Source organism: Phalangium opilio, unplaced genomic scaffold, assembly GCF_054372755.1.
Source record: "Phalangium opilio isolate 3A_F unplaced genomic scaffold, DU_Popi_V2 ptg000505l_1, whole genome shotgun sequence".
NCBI lineage: Eukaryota > Metazoa > Arthropoda > Arachnida > Opiliones > Phalangiidae > Phalangium > Phalangium opilio.
Genome location: NW_028324239.1, coordinates 2479603 through 2506337, shown reverse-complemented (window position 1 = coordinate 2506337; position 26735 = coordinate 2479603). Strand labels below are relative to the sequence as shown.

The window sequence follows — 26735 nt, the reverse complement described above, 5'->3', positions numbered from 1 at the left end:
TCGACGTTTCTCGACCAGAGAAGCACATTTTGAGAATTTTTTCACTATTTTCAAATATAACCGCTGAAACCATAGTTTTTGTATTTTTGCTTTAATTCAAGCAAATGTAACGATATTCATTCAAAAAACTGTTCAAATTCAATTTTCAATAAGAAATCGTTGTCACGGATTTTGCATCTTGAAGAAAAAAACATTCCATTTTTTCGGTACAATTTTGAATGCATTTTTTTCTGGACAAATTTTTGACCGAATTTAGCTTAAATGCATATAAAATACTCATTAAAAGCGATTTCATCTCGATTGATCAATAAATAAAAATGTACCTCGATTTTTAATTACACTTTCAAAATCAACGTTTCTCGACCAGAGAAGCACTTTTTGAGAATTTTTTCACTATTTTCAAATATAACCGCTGAAACCATAGTTTTTGTACTTTTTGCTTTAATTCAAGCAAATGTAACGATATTCATTCAAAAAACTGTTCAAATTCAATTTTCATTAAGAAATCGTTGTCATGGATTTTGTATCTTGAAGAAAAAAACATGCGATTTTTTCGGTACTTTTTTGAATGCAGTTTTTTTCTGGACAAATTTTTGACCGAATTTAGCTTATTTACATATAAAATACTCATTAAAAGTGATTATATCTCGATTGATCAATAAATAAAAATGAACCTCGATTTTTAATTACATTTTCAAAATCGACGTTTCTCGACCAGAGAAGCACTTTTTGAGAATTTTTTCACTATTTTCAAATATAACCGCTGAAACCATAGTTTTTGTACTTTTTGCTTTAATTCAAGCAAATGTAACGATATTCATTCAAAAAACAGTTAAAATTCCAATTTCAATAAGAAATCGTTGTCACGGATTTTGCATCTTGAAGAAAAAAAAACATTCCATTTTTTCGGTAAAATTTTGAATGCATTTTTTTCTGGACAAATTTTTGACCGAATTTAGCTTAAATGCACATATAATACTCATTAAAAGTGATTTCATCTCGATTGATCAATAAATAAATAAAAATGTACCTCGATTTTTAATAACATTTTAAAAATCGACGTTTCTCGAGCAGAGAAGCACATTTTGAGCTTTATTCGCTATTTTCAAATACAATCGAAGAAACCATTATTTTTGTACTTTTTGCTTTAATTCAAGCAAATGTAACGATATTCATTCAAAAAACTGTTCAAATTCAATTTTCAATAAGAAATCGTTGTCACGGAAAAAAAACATGCGATTTTTTCGGTACAATTTTGAAGGCATTTTTTTCTGGACAAATTTTTGACCGAATTCAGCTTATTTACCTATACAATACTCATTAAAAGTGATTTCATCTCGATTGATCAATAAATAAAAATGTCCCTCGATTTTTTATAACATTTTCGAAATCGACGTTTCTCGACCAGAGAAGCACTTTTTGAGAATTTTTTCACTATTTTCAAATATAACCGCTGAAACCATAGTTTTTGTACTTTTTGCTTTAATTCAAGCAAATGTAACGATATTCATTCAAAAAACTGTTCAAATTCAATTTTCATTAAGAAATCGTTGTCATGGATTTTGTATCTTGAAGAAAAAAACATGCGATTTTTTCGGTACTTTTTTGAATGCAGTTTTTTTCTGGACAAATTTTTGACCGAATTTAGCTTATTTACATATAAAATACTCATTAAAAGTGATTATATCTCGATTGATCAATAAATAAAAATGAACCTCGATTTTTAATTACATTTTCAAAATCGACGTTTCTCGACCAGAGAAGCACTTTTTGAGAATTTTTTCACTATTTTCAAATATAACCGCTGAAACCATAGTTTTTGTACTTTTTGCTTTAATTCAAGCAAATGTAACGATATTCATTCAAAAAACAGTTAAAATTCCAATTTCAATAAGAAATCGTTGTCACGGATTTTGCATCTTGAAGAAAAAAAACATTCCATTTTTTCGGTAAAATTTTGAATTCATTTTTTTCTGGACAAATTTTTGACCGAATTTAGCTTAAATGCACATAAAATACTCATTAAAAGTGATTTCATCTCGATTGATCAATAAATAAAAATGTACCTCGATTTTTAATTACATTTTCAAAATCAACGTTTCTTGACCAGAGAAGCACTTTTTGAGAATTTTTTCACTATTTTCAAATATAACCGCTGAAACCATAGTTTTTGTATTTTTGCTTTAATTCAAGCAAATGTAACGAAATTCATTCAAAAAACTGTTCAAATTCAATTTTCAATAAGAAATCGTTGTCACGGATTTTGCATCTTGAAGAAAAAAAACATTCCATTTTTTCGGTGAAATTTTGAATGCATTTTTTTCTGGACAAATATTTGATCGAATTTAGCTTAAATACATATAAAATACTCATTTAAAGCGATTTCATCTCGATTGATCTATAAATAAAAATGTACCTCAATTTTTAATAGAATTTTCAAAATCGACGTTTCTCGACCAGAAAAGCACTTTTTGAGAATTTTTTCTCTATTTTCAAATATAACCGCTGAAACCATAGTTTTTGTATTTTTGCTTTAATTCAAGCAAATGTAACGATATTCATTCAAAAAACAGTTAAAATTCCAATTTCAATAAGAAATCGTTGTCACGGATTTTGCATCTTGAAGAAAAAAAACATTCCATTTTTTCGGTAAAATTTTGAATGCATTTTTTTCTGGACAAATTTTTGACCGAATTTAGCTTAAATGCATATAAAATACTCATTAAAAGTGATGTCATCTCGATTGATCAATAAATAAAAATGTACCTCGATTTTTAATAGAATTTTCAAAATCGACGTTTCTTGACCAGAGAAGCACATTTAGAGTTTTTTTTCACTATTTTCAAATATAACCGCTGAAACCATAGTTTTTGTACTTTTTGCTTTAATTCAAGCAAATATAACGATATTCATTCAAAAAACAGTTAAAATTCCAATTTCAATAAGAAATCGTTGTAACGGTTTTTGTATCTTGAAGGTAAAAAACATGCGATTTTTTCGGTACAATTTTAAGTGCATTTTTTTCTGGACAAATTTTTGACTGAATTTAGCTTAAATACATATAAAATACTCATTAAAAGCGATTTCATCTCGATTGATCAGTAAATAAAAATGTACCTCGATTTTTAATTACATTTTCAAAATCGACGTTTCTCGACCAGAGAAGCACTTTATGAGAATTTTTTCACTATTTTCAAATATAACCGCTGAAACCATAGTTTTTGTACTTTTTGCTTTAATTCAAGCAAATGTAACGATATTCATTCAAAAAACAGTTAAAATTCCAATTTCAATAAGAAATCGTTGTCACGGATTTTGAAGGTTAATTTGTCTCACTTAATTTAAATTCGAATTATAAACTAGCACTCTCGGCAACGGCCATATCACGCTGAAAACACCGGTTCATGTCCGATCACCGAAGTTAAGCAGCGTCGAGCGCAGTCAGTACTTGGGAACACTGGGTGCCGTTGGCTTTTTCCTTTTTGTTTCCTCTTTTAAATTCCACCAGATATGAAAAAAGCAAACATATCTTCATTTTGTTATTGTTTTATAAAGATTAAGGTTAATTAAATTCAAATTATTAACTAGCACTCTCAGCAACGGCCTTTTCACGCTGAATACACCGGTTCTCGTCCGATCACCGAAGTTAAGCAGCGTCGAGCGCAGTCAGTACTTGGGAACACTGCGTGCCGTCGGCTTTTTCCTTTTTGTTTCCTCTTTTAAATTACACCAGATATGAAAAAAGCAAACATATCTTCATTTTGTTATTGTTTTATAAAGATTTAGGTTAATTAAATTCAAATTATAAACTAGCACTCTCGGCAACGGCCATATCACGCTGAAAACACCGGTTCTCGTCCGATCACCGAAGTTAAGCAGCGTCGAGCGCAGTCAGTACTTGGGAACACTGCGTGCCGTCGGCTTTTTCCTTTTTGTTTCCTCTTTTAAATTCCACCAGATATGAAAAAAGCAAACATATCTTCATTTTGTTATTGTTTTATAAAGATTTAGGTTAATTAAATTCAAATTATTAACTAGCACTCTCGGCAACGGCCATATCATGCTGAATACACCGGTTCTCGTCCGATCACCGAAGTTTAACAGCGTCGAGCGCAGTCAGTGCTTGGGAGGGAGGCCACATAGGAACACTGCAAGCCGTTAGCTTTTTCTCTTTTTTTTGTCTTTTAAATTCCAATAGATATGAAAAAAGCAAACATATTTTCTTTTTGTTATTGTTTTAAAAAGATGAAGGTTAATTTGTCTCACTTACTTTAAATTCGAATTATTAACTAGCACTCTCGGCAACGGCCATATCACGCTGAAAACACCGGTTCTCGTCCGATCACCGAAGTTAAGCAGCGTCGAGCGCAGTCAGTACTTGGGAACACTTCGTGCCGTTGGCTTTTTCCTTTTTGTTTCCTCTTTTAAATTCCACCAGATATGAAAAAAGCAAACATATCTTCTTTTTGATATTGTTTTATAAAGATGAAGGTTAATTAAATTCAAATTATTAACTAGCACTTTCGGCAACGGCCATATCACGCTGAAAACACCGGTTCTCGTCCGATCACCGAAGTTAAGCAACGTCGAGCGCAGTCAGCAAAAAAGAGTTCTCAGAAGTATTTATAACGTGAATTGGTTATCACATACAAAAATATTATATGCAAAAAGTAAAACGTTAGACATATTTCAAATTATTAAGTATAATAATCTAATATTTATTCATAAAAATATTAATGGTGTACATAAACTATTTAGTACAACTTCCTCTAACATATTAACAAGAACAAACAATATTTTAGAATGCCACCAATGCAAAACCTCAAAAAAGCTTAACTCAATCTCTTATGCAGGAGTAAAACAATACAACCAAATTTATTTACTTATATGTGATACCAAATCCTTCAATTTAGTTAAAAAAAAACTTAAAATACATATACTTAATGGCAGTGTGTAGCCATCTTTGATCTATTTGTTTATTTATTTTTTATTTATATATTTAGTTATTCCTGATTTTAATTGTTTTATTTAAAGAAGAACCATAACTCGTTTATATTTTATATTAAACGAAGTAAAAAAGTCTTGTTTTCCAATAGATATTAAACTATATTCATGTACATGCAAAACTTTATTTTAATTTTAATTTATATTTTTTATGTTCATTCTCTTTTAATGTTCTTTATTTCATTTTGTTGTCCAATTGACGTTAATCTTAAAAAATTTAAGGAGGGCAATAAGTCGCTTGAAGACTTGGTCCCTCCCCATGACCTTTTGTACAAAACTATGACAAATAAACTTTGAAACTTTGAAACTTTGAACACTGCGTGCCGTTGGCTTTTTCAATTTTATTTCATCTTTTAAATTCCACCAGATGTGAAAAAAGCAAACATATCTTCTTTTTGATATTGTTTTATAAATATGAAGGTTAATTAAATTCAAATTATTAAATAGCACTCTCGGCAACGGCCATATCACGCTGAAAACACCGGTTCCCGTCCGATCACCGAAGTTGAGCAGCGTCGAGCGCAGTCAGTACTTGGGAGGGAGACCACTTAGGAACAATGCGTGCCGTTGGCTTTTTCACTTTTTTTCCTCTTTTAAATTCCAATAGATATGAAAAAAGCAAACATGTTATCTTTTTGTTATTGTTTTAACAAGATGAAGGTTAATTTGTCTCTCTTAATTTAAATTCGAATTATTTTCTAGCACTCTCGGTAACGGCCATATCACGCTGAAAACACCGGTTCTTGTCCGATCACCGAAGTTAAGCAGCGTCGAGCGCAGTCAGTACTTGGGAACACTGCGTGCCGTTGGCTTTTTCCTTTTTGTTTCCTCTTTTAAATTCCACCAGATATGAAAAAAGCAAACATATCTTCATTTTGTTATTGTTTTATAAAGATTTAGGTTAATTAAATTCAAATTATTAACTAGCACTCTCGGCAACGGCCATATCACGCTGAATACACCGGTTCCCGTCCGATCACCGAAGTTAAGCAGCGTCGAGCGCAGTCAGTGCTTGGGAGGGAGGCCACATAGGAACACTGCAAGCCGTTAGCTTTTTAATTTTTTTTTGTCTTTTAAATTCCAACAGATATGAAAAAAGCAAACATATTTTCTTTTTGTTATTGTTTTTAAAATGATGAAGATTAATTTGTCTCACTTAATTTAAATTCGAATTATTAACTAGCACTCTCGGCAACGGCCATATCACGCTGAAAACACCGGTTCTTGTCCGATCACCGAAGTTAAGCAGCGTCGAGCGCAGTCAGTACTTGGGAACACTGGGTGCCGTTGGCTTTTTCCTTTTTGTTTCCTCTTTTAAATTCCACCAGATATGAAAAAAGCAAACATATCTTCATTTTGTTATTGTTTTATAAAGATTAAGGTTAATTAAATTCAAATTATTAACTAGCACTCTCGGCAACGGCCTTTTCACGCTGAATACACCGGTTCTCGTCCAATCACCGAAGTTAAGCAGCGTCGAGCGCAGTCAGTACTTGGGAACACTGCGTGCCGTTGGCTTTTTCCTTTTTGTTTCCACTTTTAAATTCCACCAGATATGAAAAAAGCAAACATATCTTCATTTTGTTATTGTTTTATAAAGATTTAGGTTAATTAAATTCAAATTATTAACTAGCACTCTCGGCAACGGCCATATCACGCTGAATACACCGAGTCTCGTCCGATCACCGAAGTTAAGCAGCGTCGAGCGCAGTCAGTGCTTGGGAGGGAGGCCACATAGGAACACTGCAAGCCGTTAGCTTTTTCACTTTTTTTTGTCATAATAGATATGAAAAAAGCAAACATACTTTCTTTTTGTTATTGTTTTAAAAAGATGAAGGTTAATTTGTCTCACTTAATTTAAATTCGAATTATTAACTAGCACTCTCGGCAACGGCCATATCACGCTGAATACACCGGTTCTCGTCCGATCACCGAAGTTAAGCAGCGTCGAGCGCAGTCAGTGCTTGGGAGGGAGGCCACATAGGAACACTGCAAGCCGTTAGCTTTATCACTTTTTTTGTCTTTTAAATTAAAATAGATATGAAAAAAGCAAACATATTTTCTTTTTGTTATTGTTTTAAATAGATGAAGGTTAATTTGTCTCACTTAATTTAAATTCTAATTATTAACTAGCACTCTCGGCAACGGCCATATCACGCTGAAAACACCGGTTCTTGTCCGATCACCGAAGTTAAGCAGCGTCGAGCGCAGTCAGTACTTGGGAACACTGCGTGCCGTTGGCTTTTTCCTTTTTGTTTCCTCTTTTAAATTCCACCAGATATGAAAAAAGCAAACATATCTTCATTTTTTTATTGTTTTATAAAGATTTAGGTTAATTAAATTCAAATTATTAACTAGCACTCTCGGCAACGGCCATATCACGCTGAATACACCGGTTCCCGTCCGATCACCGAAGTTAAGCAGCGTCGAGCGCAGTCAGTGCTTGGGAGGGAGGCCACATAGGAACACTGCAAGCCGTTAGCTTTTTCACTTTTTTTTGTCTTTTAAATTCCAACAGATATGAAAAAAGCAAACATATTTTCTTTTTGTTATTGTTTTTAAAATGATGAAGATTAATTTGTCTCACTTAATTTAAATTCGAATTATTAACTAGCACTCTCGGCAACGGCCATATCACGCTGAAAACACCGGTTCTTGTCCGATCACCGAAGTTAAGCAGCGTCGAGCGCAGTCAGTACTTGGGAACACTGGGTGCCGTTGGCTTTTTCCTTTTTGTTTCCTCTTTTAAATTCCACCAGATATGAAAAAAGCAAACATATCTTCATTTTGTTATTGTTTTATAAAGATTAAGGTTAATTAAATTCAAATTATTAACTAGCACTCTCGGCAACGGCCTTTTCACGCTGAATACACCGGTTCTCGTCCAATCACCGAAGTTAAGCAGCGTCGAGCGCAGTCAGTACTTGGGAACACTGCGTGCCGTTGGCTTTTTCCTTTTTGTTTTCTCTTTTAATTTCCACCAGATATGCAAAAAGCAAACATATCTTCTTTTTGTTATTGTTTTATAAAGATGAAGGTTAATTAAATTCAAATTATTATCTAGCACTCTCGGCAACGGCCAAATCACGCTGAATACACTGGTTCTCTTCCGATCACCGAAGGTTAGCAGCGTTGAGCGCAGTCAGTATTTGGGAAGGAGGCCACTTAGGAACACTGCTTGCCGTTAGCTTTTTCACTTTTTTTTTGTCTTTTAAATTCCAATAGATATGAAAAAAGCAAACATATTTTCTTTTTGTTATTGTTTTAAAAAGATGAAGGTTAATTTGTCTCACTTAATTTAAATTCGAATTATTAACTAGCACTCTCGGCAACGGCCAAATCACGCTGAATACACTGAATCTCGTCCGATCACCGAAGTTAAGCAGCGTCGAGCGCAGTCAGTGCTTGGGAGGGAGGCCACATAGGAACACTGCAAGCCGTTAGCTTTTTCACTTTTTTTTGTCTTTTAAATTCCAATAGATATGAAAAAAGCAAACATATTTTCTTTTTGTTATTGTTTTAAAAAGATGAAGGTTAATTTGTCTCACTTACTTTAAATTCGAATTATTAACTAGCACTCTCGGCAACGGCCATATCACGCTGAAAACACCGGTTCTCGTCCGATCACCGAAGTTAAGCAGCGTCGAGCGCAGTCAGTACTTGGGAACACACTGCCATTAAGTATATGTATTTTAAGTTTTTTTTTAACTAAATTGAAGGATTTGGTATCACATATAAGTAAATAAATTTGGTTGTATTGTTTTACTCCTGCATAAAAGATTGAGTTAAGCTTTTTTGAGGTTTTGCATTGGTGGCATTCTAAAATATTGTTTGTTCTTGTTAATATGTTAGAGGAAGTTGTACTAAATAGTTTATGTACACCATTAATATTTTTACGAATAAATATTAGATTATTATACTTAATAATTTGAAATATGTCTAACGTTTTACTTTTTGCATATAATATTTTTGTATGTGATAACCAATTCACGTTATAAATACTTCTGAGAACTCTTTTTTGCTGACTGCGCTCGACGTTGCTTAACTTCGGTGATCGGACGAGAACCGGTGTTTTCAGCGTGATATGGCCGTTGCCGAAAGTGCTAGTTAATAATTTGAATTTAATTAACCTTCATCTTTATAAAACAATATCAAAAAGAAGATATGTTTGCTTTTTTCATATCTGGTGGAATTAAAAAGAGGAAACAAAAAGGAAAAAGCCAACGGCACGAAGTGTTCCCAAGTACTGACTGCGCTCGACGCTGCTTAACTTCGGTGATCGGACGAGAACCGGTGTTTTCAGCGTGATATGGCCGTTGCCGAGAGTGCTAGTTAATAATTCGAATTTAAAGTAAGTGAGACAAATTAACCTTCATCTTTTTAAAACAATAACAAAAAGAAAATATGTTTGCTTTTTTCATATCTATTGGAATTTAAAAGACAAAAAAAAGTGAAAAAGCTAACGGCTTGCAGTGTTCCTATGTGGCCTCCCTCCCAAGCACTGACTGCGCTCGACGCTGCTTAACTTCGGTGATCGGACGAGATTCAGTGTATTCAGCGTGATTTGGCCGTTGCCGAGAGTGCTAGTTAATAATTTGAATTTAATTAACCTAAATCTTTATAAAACAATAACAAAATGAAGATATGTTTGCTTTTTTCATATCTGGTGGAATTTAAAAGAGGAAACAAAAAGGAAAAAGCCAACGGCACGCAGTGTTCCCAAGTACTGACTGCGCTCGACGCTGCTTAACTTCGGTGATCGGACAAGAACCGGTGTTTTCAGCGTGATATGGCCGTTGCCGAGAGTGCTAGTTAATAATTCGAATTTAAATTAAGTGAGACAAATTAACCTTCATCTATTTAAAACAATAACAAAAAGAAAATATGTTTGCTTTTTTCATATCTATTTTAATTTAAAAGACAAAAAAAGTGATAAAGCTAACGGCTTGCAGTGTTCCTATGTGGCCTCCCTCCCAAGCACTGACTGCGCTCGACGCTGCTTAACTTCGGTGATCGGACGAGAACCGGTGTATTCAGCGTGATATGGCCGTTGCCGAGAGTGCTAGTTAATAATTCGAATTTAAATTAAGTGAGACAAATTAACCTTCATCTTTTTAAAACAATAACAAAAAGAAAGTATGTTTGCTTTTTTCATATCTATTATGACAAAAAAAAGTGAAAAAGCTAACGGCTTGCAGTGTTCCTATGTGGCCTCCCTCCCAAGCACTGACTGCGCTCGACGCTGCTTAACTTCGGTGATCGGACGAGACTCGGTGTATTCAGCGTGATATGGCCGTTGCCGAGAGTGCTAGTTAATAATTTGAATTTAATTAACCTAAATCTTTATAAAACAATAACAAAATGAAGATATGTTTGCTTTTTTCATATCTGGTGGAATTTAAAAGAGGAAACAAAAAGGAAAAAGCCGACGGCACGCAGTGTTCCCAAGTACTGACTGCGCTCGACGCTGCTTAACTTCGGTGATCGGACGAGAACCGGTGTATTCAGCGTGAAAAGGCCGTTGCTGAGAGTGCTAGTTAATAATTTGAATTTAATTAACCTTAATCTTTATAAAACAATAACAAAATGAAGGTATGTTTGCTTTTTTCATATCTGGTGGAATTTAAAAGAGGAAACAAAAAGGAAAAAGCCTACGGCACCCAGTGTTCCCAAGTACTGACAGCGCTCGACGCTGCTTAACTTCGGTGATCGGACAAGAACCGGTGTTTTCAGCGTGATATGGCCGTTACCGAGAGTGCTAGAAAATAATTCGAATTTAAATTAAGAGAGACAAATTAACCTTCATCTTGTTAAAACAATAACAAAAAGATAACATGTTTGCTTTTTTCATATCTATTGGAATTTAAAAGAGGAAAAAAAGTGAAAAAGCCAACGGCACGCATTGTTCCTAAGTGGTCTCCCTCCCAAGTACTGACTGCGCTCGACGCTGCTCAACTTCGGTGATCGGACGGGAACCGGTGTTTTCAGCGTGATATGGCCGTTGCCGAGAGTGCTATTTAATAATTTGAATTTAATTAACCTTCATCTTTATAAAACAATATCAAAAAGAAGATATGTTTGCTTTTTTCACATCTGGTGGAATTTAAAAGATGAAATAAAATTGAAAAAGCCAACGGCACGCAGTGTTCAAAGTTTCAAAGTTTCAAAGTTTATTTGTCATAGTTTTGTACAAAAGGTCATGGGGAGGGACCAAGTCTTCAAGCGACTTATTGCCCTCCTTAAATTTTTTAAGATTAACGTCAATTGGACAACAAAATGAAATAAAGAACATTAAAAGAGAATGAACATAAAAAATATAAATTAAAATTAAAATAAAGTTTTGCATGTACATGAATATAGTTTAATATCTATTGGAAAACAAGACTTTTTTACTTCGTTTAATATAAAATATAAACGAGTTATGGTTCTTCTTTAAATAAAACAATTAAAATCAGGAATAACTAAATATATAAATAAAAAATAAATAAACAAATAGATCAAAGATGGCTACACACTGCCATTAAGTATATGTATTTTAAGTTTTTTTTTAACTAAATTGAAGGATTTGGTATCACATATAAGTAAATAAATTTGGTTGTATTGTTTTACTCCTGCATAAAAGATTGAGTTAAGCTTTTTTGAGGTTTTGCATTGGTGGCATTCTAAAATATTGTTTGTTCTTGTTAATATGTTAGAGGAAGTTGTACTAAATAGTTTATGTACACCATTAATATTTTTACGAATAAATATTAGATTATTATACTTAATAATTTGAAATATGTCTAACGTTTTACTTTTTGCATATAATATTTTTGTATGTGATAACCAATTCACGTTATAAATACTTCTGAGAACTCTTTTTTGCTGACTGCGCTCGACGTTGCTTAACTTCGGTGATCGGACGAGAACCGGTGTTTTCAGCGTGATATGGCCGTTGCCGAAAGTGCTAGTTAATAATTTGAATTTAATTAACCTTCATCTTTATAAAACAATATCAAAAAGAAGATATGTTTGCTTTTTTCATATCTGGTGGAATTTAAAAGAGGAAACAAAAAGGAAAAAGCCAACGGCACGAAGTGTTCCCAAGTACTGACTGCGCTCGACGCTGCTTAACTTCGGTGATCGGACGAGAACCGGTGTTTTCAGCGTGATATGGCCGTTGCCGAGAGTGCTAGTTAATAATTCGAATTTAAAGTAAGTGAGACAAATTAACCTTCATCTTTTTAAAACAATAACAAAAAGAAAATATGTTTGCTTTTTTCATATCTATTGGAATTTAAAAGACAAAAAAAAGAGAAAAAGCTAACGGCTTGCAGTGTTCCTATGTGGCCTCCCTCCCAAGCACTGACTGCGCTCGACGCTGTTAAACTTCGGTGATCGGACGAGAACCGGTGTATTCAGCATGATATGGCCGTTGCCGAGAGTGCTAGTTAATAATTTGAATTTAATTAACCTAAATCTTTATAAAACAATAACAAAATGAAGATATGTTTGCTTTTTTCATATCTGGTGGAATTTAAAAGAGGAAACAAAAAGGAAAAAGCCGACGGCACGCAGTGTTCCCAAGTACTGACTGCGCTCGACGCTGCTTAACTTCGGTGATCGGACGAGAACCGGTGTTTTCAGCGTGATATGGCCGTTGCCGAGAGTGCTAGTTAATAATTTGAATTTAATTAACCTAAATCTTTATAAAACAATAACAAAATGAAGATATGTTTGCTTTTTTCATATCTGGTGTAATTTAAAAGAGGAAACAAAAAGGAAAAAGCCGACGGCACGCAGTGTTCCCAAGTACTGACTGCGCTCGACGCTGCTTAACTTCGGTGATCGGACGAGAACCGGTGTATTCAGCGTGAAAAGGCCGTTGCTGAGAGTGCTAGTTAATAATTTGAATTTAATTAACCTTAATCTTTATAAAACAATAACAAAATGAAGATATGTTTGCTTTTTTCATATCTGGTGGAATTTAAAAGAGGAAACAAAAAGGAAAAAGCCAACGGCACCCAGTGTTCCCAAGTACTGACTGCGCTCGACGCTGCTTAACTTCGGTGATCGGACATGAACCGGTGTTTTCAGCGTGATATGGCCGTTGCCGAGAGTGCTAGTTTATAATTCGAATTTAAATTAAGTGAGACAAATTAACCTTCATCTATTTAAAACAATAACAAAAAGAAAATATGTTTGCTTTTTTCATATCTATTGGAATTTAAAAGACAAAAAAAAGTGAAAAAGCTAACGGCTTGCAGTGTTCCTATGTGGCCTCTATTCCAAGCACTGACTGCGCTCGACGTTGCTTAACTTCGGTGATCGGACGAGAACCGGTGTTTTCAGCGTGATATGGCCGTTGCCGAAAGTGCTAGTTAATAATTTGAATTTAATTAACCTTCATCTTTATAAAACAATATCAAAAAGAAGATATGTTTGCTTTTTTCATATCTGGTGGAATTTAAAAGAGGAAACAAAAAGGAAAAAGCCAACGGCACGAAGTGTTCCCAAGTACTGACTGCGCTCGACGCTGCTTAACTTCGGTGATCGGACGAGAACCGGTGTTTTCAGCGTGATATGGCCGTTGCCGAGAGTGCTAGTTAATAATTCGAATTTAAAGTAAGTGAGACAAATTAACCTTCATCTTTTTAAAACAATAACAAAAAGAAAATATGTTTGCTTTTTTCATATCTATTGGAATTTAAAAGACAAAAAAAAGAGAAAAAGTTAACGGCTTGCAGTGTTCCTATGTGGCCTCCCTCCCAAGCACTGACTGCGCTCGACGCTGTTTAACTTCGGTGATCGGACGAGAACCGGTGTATTCAGCATGAAATGGCCGTTGCCGAGAGTGCTAGTTAATAATTTGAATTTAATTAACCTAAATCTTTATAAAACAATAACAAAATGAAGATATGTTTGCTTTTTTCATATCTGGTGGAATTTAAAAGAGGAAACAAAAAGGAAAAAGCCGACGGCACGCAGTGTTCCCAAGTACTGACTGCGCTCGACGCTGCTTAACTTCGGTGATCGGACGAGAACCGGTGTTTTCAGCGTGATATGGCCGTTGCCGAGAGTGCTAGTTAATAATTTGAATTTAATTAACCTAAATCTTTATAAAACAATAACAAAATGAAGATATGTTTGCTTTTTTCATATCTGGTGTAATTTAAAAGAGGAAACAAAAAGGAAAAAGCCGACGGCACGCAGTGTTCCCAAGTACTGACTGCGCTCGACGCTGCTTAACTTCGGTGATCGGACGAGAACCGGTGTATTCAGCGTGAAAAGGCCGTTGCTGAGAGTGCTAGTTAATAATTTGAATTTAATTAACCTTAATCTTTATAAAACAATAACAAAATGAAGATATGTTTGCTTTTTTCATATCTGGTGGAATTTAAAAGAGGAAACAAAAAGGAAAAAGCCAACGGCACCCAGTGTTCCCAAGTACTGACTGCGCTCGACGCTGCTTAACTTCGGTGATCGGACATGAACCGGTGTTTTCAGCGTGATATGGCCGTTGCCGAGAGTGCTAGTTTATAATTCGAATTTAAATTAAGTGAGACAAATTAACCTTCATCTATTTAAAACAATAACAAAAAGAAAATATGTTTGCTTTTTTCATATCTATTGGAATTTAAAAGACAAAAAAAAGTGAAAAAGCTAACGGCTTGCAGTGTTCCTATGTGGCCTCTATTCCAAGCACTGACTGCGCTCGACGTTGCTTAACTTCGGTGATCGGACGAGAACCGGTGTATTCAGCGTGATATGGCCGTTGCCGAGAGTGCTAGTTAATAATTTGAATTTAATTAACCTAAATCTTTATAAAACAATAACAAAATGAAGATATGTTTGCTTTTTTTCATATCTGGTGGAATTTAAAAGAGGAAACAAAAAGGAAAAAGCCAACGGCACCCAGTGTTCCCAAGTACTGACTGCTTAATACACCATTATTGAAATTGGAATTTTAACTGTTTTTTTGACTGAATATCGTTACATTTGCTTGAATTAAAGCAAAAAGTACAAAAACTATGGTTTCAGCGGTTATATTTGAAAATAGTGAAAAAATTCTCAAAAAGTGCTTCTCTGGTCGAGAAACGTCGATTTTGAAAATGTAATTAAAAATCGAGGTACATTTTTATTTACTGATCAATCGAGATGAAATCGCTTTTAATGAGTATTTTATATGTATTTAAGCTAAATTCAGTCAAAAATTTGTCCAGAAAAAAATGCATTCAAAATTGTACCGAAAAAATGGAATGTTTTTTTCTTCAAGATGCAAAATCCGTGACAACGATTTCTTATTGAAATTGGAATTTTAACAGTTTTTTGAATGAATATCGTTACATTTGCTGGAATTAAAGCAAAAATACAAAAACTATGGTTTCAGCGGTTATATTTGAAAATAGTGAAAAAGTTCTCAAAATGTGCTTCTCTGGTCGAGAAACGTCGATTTTGAAAATTCTATTAAAAATCGAGGTACATTTTTATTTATTGATCAATCGAGATGAAATCACTTTTAATGAGTATTTTATATGCATTTAAGCTAAATTCGGTCAAAAATTTGTCCAGAAAAAAATGCATTCAAAATTTCACCGAAAAAATGGAATGTTTTTTTTCTTCAAGATGCAAAATCCGTGACAACGATTTCTTATTGAAATTGGAATTTTAACTGTTTTTTGAATGAATATCGTTACATTTGCTTGAATTAAAGCAAAAAGTACAAAAACTATGGTTTCAGCGGTTATATTTGAAAATAGTGAAAAAATTCTCATAAAGTGCTTCTCTGGTCGAGAAACGTCGATTTTGAAAATGTAATTAAAAATCGAGGTACATTTTTATTTACTGATCAATCGAGATGAAATCGCTTTTAATGAGTATTTTATATGTATTTAAGCTAAATTCAGTCAAAAATTTGTCCAGAAAAAAATGCACTTAAAATTGTACCGAAAAAATCGCATGTTTTTTACCTTCAAGATACAAAAACCGTTACAACGATTTCTTATTGAAATTGGAATTTTAACTGTTTTTTGAATGAATATCGTTATATTTGCTTGAATTAAAGCAAAAAGTACAAAAACTATGGTTTCAGCGGTTATATTTGAAAATAGTGAAAAAAAACTCTAAATGTGCTTCTCTGGTCAAGAAACGTCGATTTTGAAAATTATATTAAAAATCGAGGTACATTTTTATTTATTGATCAATCGAGATGAAATCACTTTTAATGAGTATTTTATATGCATTTAAGCTAAATTCGGTCAAAAATTTGTCCAGAAAAAAATGCATTCAAAATTTTACCGAAAAAATGGAATGTTTTTTTTCTTCAAGATGCAAAATCCGTGACAACGATTTCTTATTGAAATTGGAATTTTAACTGTTTTTTGAATGAATATCGTTACATTTGCTTGAATTAAAGCAAAAATACAAAAACTATGGTTTCAGCGGTTATATTTGAAAATAGAGAAAAAATTCTCAAAAAGTGCTTTTCTTGTCGAGAAACGTCGATTTTGAAAATTCTATTAAAAATTGAGGTACATTTTTATTTATAGATCAATCGAGATGAAATCGCTTTAAATGAGTATTTTATATGTATTTAAGCTAAATTCGATCAAATATTTGTCCAGAAAAAAATGCATTCAAAATTTCACCGAAAAAATGGAATGTTTTTTTTCTTCAAGATGCAAAATCCGTGACAACGATTTCTTATTGAAAATTGAATTTGAACAGTTTTTTGAATGAATTTCGTTACATTTGCTTGAATTAAAGCAAAAATACAAAAACTATGGTTTCAGCGGTTATATTTGAAAATAGTGAAAAAATTCTCAAAAAGTGCTTCTCTGGTCGAGAAACGTTGATTTTGAAAATGTAATTAAAAATCGAGGTACATTTTTATTTATTGATCAATCGAGATGAAATCACTTTTAATGAGTATTTTATGTGCATTTAAGCTAAATTCGGTCAAAAATTTGTGCAGAAAAAAATGCATTCAAAATTTTACCGAAAAAATGGAATGTTTTTTTTCTTCAAGATGCAAAATCCGTGACAACGATTTCTTATTGAAATTGGAATTTTAACTGTTTTTTGAATGAATATCGTTACATTTGCTTGAATTAAAGCAAAAAGTACAAAAACTATGGTTTCAGCGGTTATATTTGAAAATAGTGAAAAAATTCTCAAAAAGTGCTTCTCTGGTCGAGAAACGTCGATTTTGAAAATGTAATTAAAAATCGAGGTTCATTTTTATTTATTGATCAATCGAGATATAATCACTTTTAATGAGTATTTTATATGTAAATAAGCTAAATTCGGTCAAAAATTTGTCCAGAAAAAAACTGCATTCAAAAAAGTACCGAAAAAATCGCATGTTTTTTTCTTCAAGATACAAAATCCATGACAACGATTTCTTAATGAAAATTGAATTTGAACAGTTTTTTGAATGAATATCGTTACATTTGCTTGAATTAAAGCAAAAAGTACAAAAACTATGGTTTCAGCGGTTATATTTGAAAATAGTGAAAAAATTCTCAAAAAGTGCTTCTCTGGTCGAGAAACGTCGATTTCGAAAATGTTATAAAAAATCGAGGGACATTTTTATTTATTGATCAATCGAGATGAAATCACTTTTAATGAGTATTGTATAGGTAAATAAGCTGAATTCGGTCAAAAATTTGTCCAGAAAAAAATGCCTTCAAAATTGTACCGAAAAAATCGCATGTTTTTTTTCCGTGACAACGATTTCTTATTGAAAATTGAATTTGAACAGTTTTTTGAATGAATATCGTTACATTTGCTTGAATTAAAGCAAAAAGTACAAAAATAATGGTTTCTTCGATTGTATTTGAAAATAGCGAATAAAGCTCAAAATGTGCTTCTCTGCTCGAGAAACGTCGATTTTTAAAATGTTATTAAAAATCGAGGTACATTTTTATTTATTTATTGATCAATCGAGATGAAATCACTTTTAATGAGTATTATATAGGTAAATAAGCTGAATTCGGTAAAAAATTAGTCCAGAAAAAAAATGCATTCAAAAGAGTACCGAAAAAATGGCATGTTTTTTTTCTTCAAGATACAAAATCCGTGACGATTTCTTATTGAAAATTGAATTTGAACAGTTTTTTGAATGAATATCGTTACATTTGCTTGAATTAAAGCAAAAAGTACCAAAAAAAATAGTTTCAGCGGTTATATTTGAATATAGTGAAAAAAAACTCAAAATGTGCTTCTCTGGTCGAGAAACGTCGATTTTGAAAATTCTATTAAAAATCGAGGTATATTTTTATTTATTGATCAATCGAGATGAAATCACTTTTAATGAGTCTTTTACATGTATTTAAGCTAAATTCGGTAAAAAATCTGTCCAGAAAAAAATGCATTCAAAATTGTACCGAAAAAATCGCATGCTTTTTTTCTTCAAGATGCAAAATCCTTGACAACGATTTCTTATTGAAATTGGAATTTTAACTGTTTTTTGAATGAATATCGTTATATTTGCTTGAATTAAAGCAAAAAGTACAAAAACTATGGTTTCAGCGGTTATATTTGAAAATAGTGAAAAAATTCTCAAAAAGTGCTTCTCTGGTCGAGAAACGTCGATTTCGAAAATGTTATAAAAAATCGAGGGACATTTTTATTTATTGATCAATCGAGATGAAATCACTTTTAATGAGTATTAAATAGGTAAATAAGCTGAATTCGGTCAAAAATTTGTCCAGAAAAAAATGCCTTCAAAATTGTACCGAAAAAATCGCATGTTTTTTTCCGTGACAACGATTTCTTATTGAAAATTGAATTTGAACAGTTTTTTGAATGAATATCGTTACATTTGCTTGAATTAAAGCAAAAAGTACAAAAATAATGGTTTCTTCGATTGTATTTGAAAATAGCGAATAAAGCTCAAAATGTGCTTCTCTGCTCGAGAAACGTCGATTTTTAAAATGTTATTAAAAATCGAGGTACATTTTTATTTATTTATTGATCAATCGAGATGAAATCACTTTTAATGAGTATTATATGTGCATTTAAGCTAAATTCGGTCAAAAATTTGTCCAGAAAAAAATGCAATCAAAATTTTACCGAAAAAATGGAATGTTTTTTTTCTTCAAGATGCAAAATCCGTGACAACGATTTCTTATTGAAATTGGAATTTTAACTGTTTTTTGAATGAATATCGTTACATTTGCTTGAATTAAAGCAAAAAGTACAAAAACTATGGTTTCAGCGGTTATATTTGAAAATAGTGAAAAAATTCTCAAAAAGTGCTTCTCTGGTCGAGAAACGTCGATTTTGAAAATGTAATTAAAAATCGAGGTTCATTTTTATTTATTGATCAATCGAGATATAATCACTTTTAATGAGTATTTTATATGTAAATAAGCTAAATTCGGTCAAAAATTTGTCCAGAAAAAAACTGCATTCAAAAAAGTACCGAAAAAATCGCATGTTTTTTTCTTCAAGATACAAAATCCATGACAACGATTTCTTAATGAAAATTGAATTTGAACAGTTTTTTGAATGAATATCGTTACATTTGCTTGAATTAAAGCAAAAAGTACAAAAACTATGGTTTCAGCGGTTATATTTGAAAATAGTGAAAAAATTCTCAAAAAGTGCTTCTCTGGTCGAGAAACGTCGATTTCGAAAATGTTATAAAAAATCGAGGGACATTTTTATTTATTGATCAATCGAGATGAAATCACTTTTAATGAGTATTGTATAGGTAAATAAGCTGAATTCAGTCAAAAATTTGTCCAGAAAAAAATGCCTTCAAAATTGTACCGAAAAAATCGCATGTTTTTTTTCCGTGACAACGATTTCTTATTGAAAATTGAATTTGAACAGTTTTTTGAATGAATATCGTTACATTTGCTTGAATTAAAGCAAAAAGTACAAAAATAATGGTTTCTTCGATTGTATTTGAAAATAGCGAATAAAGCTCAAAATGTGCTTCTCTGCTCGAGAAACGTCGATTTTTAAAATGTTATTAAAAATCGAGGTACATTTTTATTTATTTATTGATCAATCGAGATGAAATCACTTTTAATGAGTATTATATAGGTAAATAAGCTGAATTCGGTAAAAAATTAGTCCAGAAAAAAAATGCATTCAAAAGAGTACCGAAAAAATGGCATGTTTTTTTTCTTCAAGATACAAAATCCGTGACGATTTCTTATTGAAAAGTGAATTTGAACAGTTTTTTGAATGAATATCGTTACATTTGCTTGAATTAAAGCAAAAAGTACCAAAAAAAATAGTTTCAGCGGTTATATTTGAATATAGTGAAAAAAAACTCAAAATGTGCTTCTCTGGTCGAGAAACGTCGATTTTGAAAATTCTATTAAAAATCGAGGTATATTTTTATTTATTGATCAATCGAGATGAAATCACTTTTAATGAGTCTTTTACATGTATTTAAGCTAAATTCGGTAAAAAATCTGTCCAGAAAAAAATGCATTCAAAATTGTACCGAAAAAATCGCATGCTTTTTTTCTTCAAGATGCAAAATCCTTGACAACGATTTCTTATTGAAATTGGAATTTTAACTGTTTTTTGAATGAATATCGTTATATATGCTTGAATTAAAGCAAAAAGTACAAAAACTATGGTTTCAGCGGTTATATTTGAAAATAGTGAAAAAATTCTCAAAAAGTGCTTCTCTGGTCGAGAAACGTCGATTTCGAAAATGTTATAAAAAATCGAGGGACATTTTTATTTATTGATCAATCGAGATGAAATCACTTTTAATGAGTATTGTATAGGTAAATAAGCTAAATTCGGTCAAAAATTTGTCCAGAAAAAAATGCCTTCAAAATTGTACCGAAAAAATCGCATGTTTTTTTTCCGTGACAACGATTTCTTATTGAAAATTGAATTTGAACAGTTTTTTGAATGAATATCGTTACATTTGCTTGAATTAAAGCAAAAAGTACAAAAATAATGGTTTCTTCGATTGTATTTGAAAATAGCGAATAAAGCTCAAAATGTGCTTCTCTGCTCGAGAAACGTCGATTTTTAAAATGTTATTAAAAATCGAGGTACATTTTTATTTATTTATTGATCAATCGAGATGAAATCACTTTTAATGAGTATTATATAGGTAAATAAGCTGAATTCGGTAAAAAATTAGTCCAGAAAAAAAATGCATTCAAAAGAGTACCGAAAAAATGGCATGTTTTTTTTCTTCAAGATACAAAATCCGTGACGATTTCTTATTCAAAATTGAATTTGAACAGTTTTTTGAATGAATATCGTTACATTTGCTTGAATTAAAGCAAAAAGTACCAAAAAAAATAGTTTCAGCGGTTATATTTGAATATAGTGAAAAAAAAACTCAAAATGTGCTTCTCTGGTCGAGAAACGTCGATTTTGAAAATTCTATTAAAAATCGAGGTATATTTTTATTTATTGATCAATCGAGATGAAATCACTTTTAATGAGTCTTACATGTATTTAAGCTAAATTCGGTAAAAAATCTGTCCAGAAAAAAATGCATTCAAAATTGTACCGAAAAAATCGCATGCTTTTTTTCTTCAAGATGCAAAATCCTTGACAACGATTTCTTATTGAAATTGGAATTTTAACTGTTTTTTGAATGAATATCGTTATATTTGCTTGAATTAAAGCAAAAAGTACAAAAACTATGGTTTCAGCGGTTATATTTGAAAATAGTGAAAAAAAACTCTATATGTGCTTCTCTGGTCAAAAAAACGTCGATTTTGAAAATTCTATTAAAAATCGAGGTACATTTTTATTTATAGATCAATCGAGATGAAATAACTTTTAATGAGTATTTCATATGCATTTAAGCTAAATTCGGTCAAAAATTTGTCCAGAAAAAAATGCATTCAAAATTTTACCGAAAAAATGGAATGTTTTTTTTCTTCAAGATGCAAAATCCGTGACAACGATTTCTTATTGAAATTGGAATTTTAACTGTTTTTTGAATGAATATCGTTACATTTGCTTGAATTAAAGCAAAAATACAAAAACTATGGTTTCAGCGGTTATATTTGAAAATAGAGAAAAAATTCTCAAAAAGTGCTTCTCCGGTCGAGAAACGTCGATTTTGAAAATTCTATTAAAAATCGAGGTACATTTTTATTTATTGATCAATCGAGATGAAATCACTTTTAATGAGTATTTTAAATGCACTTAAGCTAAATTCGGTCAAAAATTTGTCCAGAAAAAAATGCATTCAAAATTGTACCGAAAAAATGGAATGTTTTTTTTCTTCAAGATGCAAAATCCATGACAACGATTTCTTATTGAAATTGGAATTTTAATTGATTTTTAAATGAATATCGTTACATTTGCTTGAATTAAATCAAAAAGTACAAAAACTATGGTTTCAGCGATTATATTTGAAAATAGTGAAAAAATTCTCAAAAAGTGCTTCTCTGGTCGAGAAACGTCGATTTTGAAAATGTAATTAAAAATCGAGGTACATTTTTATTTACTGATCAATCGAGATGAAATCGCTTTTAATGAGTATTTTATATGTATTTAAGCTAAATTCAGTCAAAAATTTGTCCAGAAAAAAATGCATTTAAAATTGTACCGAAAAAATCGCATGTTTTTTACCTTCAAGATACAAAAACCGTTACAACGATTTCTTATTGAAATTGGAATTTTAACTGTTTTTTGAATGAATATCGTTATATTTGCTTGAATTAAAGCAAAAAGTACAAAAACTATGGTTTCAGCGGTTATATTTGAAAATAGTGAAAAAATTCTCAAAAAGTGCTTCTCTGGTCGAGAAACGTTGATTTTGAAAGTGTAATTAAAAATCGAGGTACATTTTTATTTATTGATCAATCGAGATGAAATCGCTTTTAATGAGTATTTTATATGCATTTAAGCTAAATTCGGTCAAAAATTTGTCCAGAAAAAAATGCATTCAAAATTGTACCGAAAAAATGGAATGTTTTTTTCTTCAAGATGCAAAATCCGTGACAACGATTTCTTATTGAAAATTGAATTTGAAGTTTTTTGAATGAATATCGTTACATTTGCTTGAATTAAAGCAAAAATACAAAAACTATGGTTTCAGCGGTTATATTTGAAAATAGTGAAAAAATTCTCAAAATGTGCTTCTCTGGTCGAGAAACGTCGATTTTGAAAATTCTATTAAAAATCGAGGTACATTTTTATTTATTTATTGATCAATCGAGATGAAATCACTTTTAATGAGTATAATATAGGTAAATAAGCTGAAATTCGGTAAAAAATTAGTCCAGAAAAAAAATGCATTCAAAAGAGTACCGAAAAAATGGCATGTTTTTTTTCTTCAAGATACAAAATCCGTGACAACGATTTCTTATTGAAATTGGAATTTAAACTGTTTTTTGAATGAATATCGTTATATTTGCTTGAATTAAAGCAAAAAGTACAAAAACTATGGTTTCAGCGGTTATATTTGAAAATAGTGAAAAAAAACTCTAAATGTGCTTCTCTGGTCAAGAAACGTCGATTTTGAAAATTCTATTAAAAATTGAGGTACATTTTTATTTATAGATCAATCGAGATGAAATCGCTTTAAATGAGTATTTTATATGTATTTAAGCTAAATTCGATCAAATATTTGTCCAGAAAAAAATGCATTTAAAATTGTACCGAAAAAAACGCATGTTTTTTACCTTCAAGATACAAAAACCGTTACAACGATTTCTTATTGAAATTGGAATTTTAACTGTTTTTTGAATGAATATCGTTATATTTGCTTGAATTAAAGCAAAAAGTACAAAAACTATGGTTTCAGCGGTTATATTTGAAAATAGTGAAAAAATTCTCAAAAAGTGCTTCTCTGGTCGAGAAACGTTGATTTTGAAAATGTAATTAAAAATCGAGGTACATTTTTATTTATTGATCAATCGAGATGAAATCGCTTTTAATGAGTATTTTATATGCATTTAAGCTAAATTCGGTCAAAAATTTGTCCAGAAAAAAATGCATTCAAAATTGTACCGAAAAAATGGAATGTTTTTTTCTTCAAGATGCAAAATCCGTGACAACGATTTCTTATTGAAAATTGAATTTGAACAGTTTTTTGAATGAATATCGTTACATTTGCTTGAATTAAAGCAAAAATACAAAAACTATGGTTTCAGCGGTTATATTTGAAAATAGTGAAAAAATTCTCAAAATGTGCTTCTCTGGTCGAGAAACGTCGATTTTGAAAATGTAATTAAAAATCGAGGTACATTTTTATTTATTGATCAATCGAGATATAATCACTTTTAATGAGTATTTTATATGTAAATAAGCTAAATTCGGTCAAAAATTTGTCCAGAAAAAAACTGCATTCAAAAAAGTACCGAAAAAATCGCATGTTTTTTTCTTCAAGATACAAAATCCGTGACAACGATTTCTTAATGAAAATTGAATTTGAACAGTTTTTTGAATGGATGTCGTTACATTTGCTTGAATTAAAGCAAAAAGTACAAAAATAATGGTTTCAGTGATTATATTTGAAAATAGTGAAAAAAAACTCAAAATGTGCTTCTCTGGTCGAGAAACGTCGATTTTGAAAATTCTATTAAAAATTGAGGTACATTTTTATTTATTGATCAATCGAGATGAAATCGCTTTTAATGTGTATTTTATATGTATTTAAGCTAAATTCGGTCAAAAATTTGTCCAGAAAAAAATGCATTCAAAAGTGTAGCGAAAAAATCGCATGTTTTTTACCTTCAAGATACAAAAACCGTTACAACGATTTCGTATTGAAAATTGAATTTGAACAGTTTTTTGAATGAATATCGTTACATTTGCTTGAATTAAAGCAAAAAGTACGAAAACTATGGTTTCGGCGGTTATATTTGAAAATAGTGAAAAAATTCTCAAAATGTGCTTCTCTGGTCGAGAAATGTCGATTTTGAAAATGTTATTAAAAATCGAGGTACATTTTTATTTATTGATCAATCGAGATGAAATCACTTTTAATGAGTATTGTATAGGTAAATAAGCTGAATTCGGTCAAACATTTGTCCAGAAAAAAATGCATTCAAAATTGTACCGAAAAAATCGCATGTTTTTTTCTTCAAGACGCAAAATCCGTGACAACGATTTCTTATTGAAAATTGAATTTTAACAGTTTTTTGAATGAATATCGTTATATTAGCTTGAATTAAAGCAAAAAGTACAAAAACTATGGTTTCGGCGGTTATATTTGAAAATAGCGAAAAAATTCTCAAAATGTGCTTCTCTGGTCGAGAAACGTCGATTTTGAAAATGTTATTAAAAATCGAGGTACATTTTTATTGATTGATCAATCGAGATGAAATCACTTTTAATGAGTATTGTATAGGTAAATAAGCTGAATTCGGTCAAACATTTTTCCAGAAAAAAATGCATTCAAAAGTGTACCGAAAAAATCGCATGTTTTTTTCTTCAAGATACAAAATCCGTGACAACGATTTCTTATTGAAAATTGAATTTGAACAGTTTTATGAATGAATATTGTTACATTTGCTTGAATTAAAGCAAAAAGTACAAAATTAATGGTTTCAGTGATTATATTTGTAAATAGCGAAAATAAAACTCAAAATGTGCTTCTCTGGTCGAGAAACGTTGATTTTGAAAATGTTATAAAAAATCGAGGTACATTTTTATTTATTGATCAATCGAGATGAAACCACTCTTAATGAGTATTGTATAGGTAAATAAGCTGAATTCGGTCAAACATTTGTCCAGAAAAAAATGCATTCAAAAGTGTACTGAAAAAATCGCATGTTTTTTTCTTCAAGATACAAAATCCGTGACAACGATTTCTTATTGAAAATTGAATTTGAACAGTTTTATGAATGAATATTGTTACATTTGCTTGAATTAAAGCAAAAAGTACAAAATTAATGGTTTCAGTGATTATATTTGTAAATAGCGAAAATAAAACTCAAAATGTGCTTCTCTGGCCTAGAAACGTCGATTTTGAAAATGTTATAAAAAATCGAGGTACATTTTTTTTTATTGATCAATCGAGATGAAATCACTTTTAATGAGTATTTTATATGTATTTAAGCTAAATTCGGTCAAAAATTTGTCCAGAAGAAAATGCATTCAAAATTGTACCGAAAAAATCGCATTTTTTTTCTTCAAGATACAAAATCCGTGACAACGATTTCTTATTGAAAATTGAATTTGAACAGTTTTTTGAATGAATATCGTTACATTTGCTTGAATTAAAGCAGAACGTACAAAAACTATGGTTTCAGCGGTTATATTTGAAAATAGTGAAAAAATTCTCAAAAAGTGCTTCTCTGGTCGAGAAACGTCGATTTTGAAAATTTTATTAAAAATCGAGGTACATTTTTATTTATTGATCAATCGAGATGAAATCACTTTTAATGAGTATTGTATAGGTAAATAAGCTGAATTGCGTCAAACATTTGCCCAGAAAAAAAGGCATTTAAAAGTGTAGCCAAGGAAACAGGAACCGAACTAATCAATCTGCTCTCTTCTATTCATAGATATATCTCTACTGACTAGCAAAGTGGGGAATCAGGTGGATAGAAGGTGACACGACTTCCACCACACGTAATCAAGTAGACAGTCTTCCTTAAAATGTCGTTATGTGCGGAGAGTCAACGGTAATTTGCGGCGTGCTACTATCAAGAATGTCGGCTTAAACCAGCTACGGACACGACTATACGCCAGGACTTCGGTTCAAAAGGGATACTCAAACGGATCGGATGTGTCTCCTCTGACTACCCCAACAAAGGCACCGCAACACCGCCGGAAATCAACGCCACCATCAA

At 31.4% G+C, this 26735-nt stretch overlaps 24 pseudogenes; 12 read left to right on the top strand and 12 right to left on the bottom strand.

Moving 5' to 3' along the window:
- Window positions 1–3370: 3370 nt before the first annotated feature.
- Window positions 3371–3473, top strand: LOC149590474 (5S ribosomal RNA; annotated as a pseudogene).
- Window positions 3474–3820: 347 nt separating this feature from the next.
- On the top strand, window positions 3821–3923 carry LOC149590473 (5S ribosomal RNA; annotated as a pseudogene).
- A 122-nt stretch (window positions 3924–4045) lies between these two features.
- Window positions 4046–4164, top strand: LOC149590472 (5S ribosomal RNA; annotated as a pseudogene).
- Window positions 4165–4300: 136 nt separating this feature from the next.
- On the top strand, window positions 4301–4403 carry LOC149590471 (5S ribosomal RNA; annotated as a pseudogene).
- Window positions 4404–5458: 1055 nt separating this feature from the next.
- LOC149590470 (5S ribosomal RNA) lies at window positions 5459–5577 on the top strand (annotated as a pseudogene).
- A 136-nt stretch (window positions 5578–5713) lies between these two features.
- Window positions 5714–5816, top strand: LOC149590469 (5S ribosomal RNA; annotated as a pseudogene).
- A 122-nt stretch (window positions 5817–5938) lies between these two features.
- On the top strand, window positions 5939–6057 carry LOC149590468 (5S ribosomal RNA; annotated as a pseudogene).
- Window positions 6058–6194: 137 nt separating this feature from the next.
- LOC149590467 (5S ribosomal RNA) lies at window positions 6195–6297 on the top strand (annotated as a pseudogene).
- A 593-nt stretch (window positions 6298–6890) lies between these two features.
- LOC149590466 (5S ribosomal RNA) lies at window positions 6891–7009 on the top strand (annotated as a pseudogene).
- A 135-nt stretch (window positions 7010–7144) lies between these two features.
- Window positions 7145–7247, top strand: LOC149590465 (5S ribosomal RNA; annotated as a pseudogene).
- Window positions 7248–7369: 122 nt separating this feature from the next.
- Window positions 7370–7488, top strand: LOC149590464 (5S ribosomal RNA; annotated as a pseudogene).
- Window positions 7489–7625: 137 nt separating this feature from the next.
- Window positions 7626–7728, top strand: LOC149590463 (5S ribosomal RNA; annotated as a pseudogene).
- A 1494-nt stretch (window positions 7729–9222) lies between these two features.
- On the bottom strand, window positions 9223–9325 carry LOC149590462 (5S ribosomal RNA; annotated as a pseudogene).
- A 377-nt stretch (window positions 9326–9702) lies between these two features.
- Window positions 9703–9805, bottom strand: LOC149590461 (5S ribosomal RNA; annotated as a pseudogene).
- Window positions 9806–9940: 135 nt separating this feature from the next.
- LOC149590460 (5S ribosomal RNA) lies at window positions 9941–10059 on the bottom strand (annotated as a pseudogene).
- Window positions 10060–10891: 832 nt separating this feature from the next.
- Window positions 10892–11010, bottom strand: LOC149590459 (5S ribosomal RNA; annotated as a pseudogene).
- Window positions 11011–12065: 1055 nt separating this feature from the next.
- On the bottom strand, window positions 12066–12168 carry LOC149590458 (5S ribosomal RNA; annotated as a pseudogene).
- A 136-nt stretch (window positions 12169–12304) lies between these two features.
- Window positions 12305–12423, bottom strand: LOC149590457 (5S ribosomal RNA; annotated as a pseudogene).
- A 122-nt stretch (window positions 12424–12545) lies between these two features.
- LOC149590456 (5S ribosomal RNA) lies at window positions 12546–12648 on the bottom strand (annotated as a pseudogene).
- A 347-nt stretch (window positions 12649–12995) lies between these two features.
- LOC149590455 (5S ribosomal RNA) lies at window positions 12996–13098 on the bottom strand (annotated as a pseudogene).
- A 377-nt stretch (window positions 13099–13475) lies between these two features.
- LOC149590454 (5S ribosomal RNA) lies at window positions 13476–13578 on the bottom strand (annotated as a pseudogene).
- A 136-nt stretch (window positions 13579–13714) lies between these two features.
- On the bottom strand, window positions 13715–13833 carry LOC149590453 (5S ribosomal RNA; annotated as a pseudogene).
- Window positions 13834–13955: 122 nt separating this feature from the next.
- LOC149590452 (5S ribosomal RNA) lies at window positions 13956–14058 on the bottom strand (annotated as a pseudogene).
- A 347-nt stretch (window positions 14059–14405) lies between these two features.
- LOC149590451 (5S ribosomal RNA) lies at window positions 14406–14508 on the bottom strand (annotated as a pseudogene).
- Window positions 14509–26735: the final 12227 nt, after the last annotated feature.